This window comes from Microtus ochrogaster, chromosome 1 (genome assembly GCF_000317375.1).
Source record: "Microtus ochrogaster isolate Prairie Vole_2 chromosome 1, MicOch1.0, whole genome shotgun sequence".
Taxonomy (NCBI): domain Eukaryota; kingdom Metazoa; phylum Chordata; class Mammalia; order Rodentia; family Cricetidae; genus Microtus; species Microtus ochrogaster.
Window position 1 is genome coordinate 114,829,946 of NC_022009.1, and position 1,246 is coordinate 114,831,191.

The 1,246-nt window shown below is 46.6% G+C and overlaps 1 protein-coding gene across 1 annotated transcript in view; it reads left to right on the forward strand.

Moving 5' to 3' along the window:
* Positions 1–1,246, forward strand: part of Ppm1l (protein phosphatase, Mg2+/Mn2+ dependent 1L) — a 206,329-nt gene that overhangs the window by 98,161 nt on the left and 106,922 nt on the right. The gene's annotated exons all lie outside the window — the stretch shown is intronic.

Here is a 1,246-nt window from a genome sequence, read left to right on the forward strand (position 1 = left end):
TTCATTTCCTGTGACTTCCGGACCTCGGCTTCCAGAGCTCCTGGTGACACCTCCCTGGAGGCTCTCTTCCCATGACCAAGGTGCTGCTGGTCTGTTCTCCTTCACCTTGGCCTTCTCCCACCACATCATCCTAGGGGCAGCGGGGGTGTGCGGGGGTGGGGAGGGCAGGAGTCTTGTAGGTCTCCGGCAGTTCTGGAGGACTTCAGGATTGCCAGGACCCCGCCTCACCTTCTCTAGGCTCCTACTTTCTGCCCCAACTCCTTTACTGACCCGACCTAAGGTATTCGATTTCCTTCTTTATCAGTTGTGTGAACCGTTAATTAAGGTCCTCTCGCCCATTGGTTAAATTTTTGTTAGGAAAAGATTTTATAAAAAGCTGTGACGAAAAATGTCCATGCAAGCGTGTTAGCAAAGGGACATGTTAGCAGGGTATGGGGTTGGGAGTTTGGCTTGGTGTCAGGAAGGATCTGCTGTGACTGGTGCAGCATCTCACATCGTATGTGTGTTTCTCAGACTCAACACTTAGAGAGACTGGAGACAGGATAAAAGTCACGCTTTTACACACTGTCTTCGCTATGGGTGAAGAAGATTACAGTTTGTCATGGGATTCCTGCAGTTCATTGAAAAAGGTAGAAATCATGATTGTTTTAGACATTTCTCCCTTCCTCCCTCCCTCCCTTTTCTTCCTTCACTCCTCCCTCCCTCCCTTCTTTCTTTCTCTCTTTCTCTCCTTTTGAGACAGAGTTTGTCTGTATAGCCCTGGCCGTCCTGGAACGAGCTCTCTATTTCAAGCTGACCTCACTCAGGAATTGGGAGATCCTCCTGTCTCTGCCCCGCAAGGGCTGGGATGAAAAGCGCGTGCCACCATACCTGGCTTAGACATATCTGTATTTCTTTTAAAAGTTCCAGTGTTTGGTTTTCGCTTTTTTTGGTTTTTATGCATGCCTTTATGTCATTGCTATAAAATAGGTTTTATCCAATTATTGCACATTAAACGTAACATCGTAGTATTATGGACAGAGAAGGCTGTCTGCAGCAACTCTCAGAAGCAAGACGTCCTAATTTCCTGGCCAAGAACCTCAGACTATTCTGAGCTTGCATTCCTCTCATCAAGATCCATGTACTTCCTATTGGAAATAACATCTCCCCTTAGTTTTTTGGGACCAATATTCTGTCTCTATAGTAGACAGCCATGTAGGGCAATACCTGTAGGAATATGCATAGGCTGTTAAGATTTCTGCCTCTG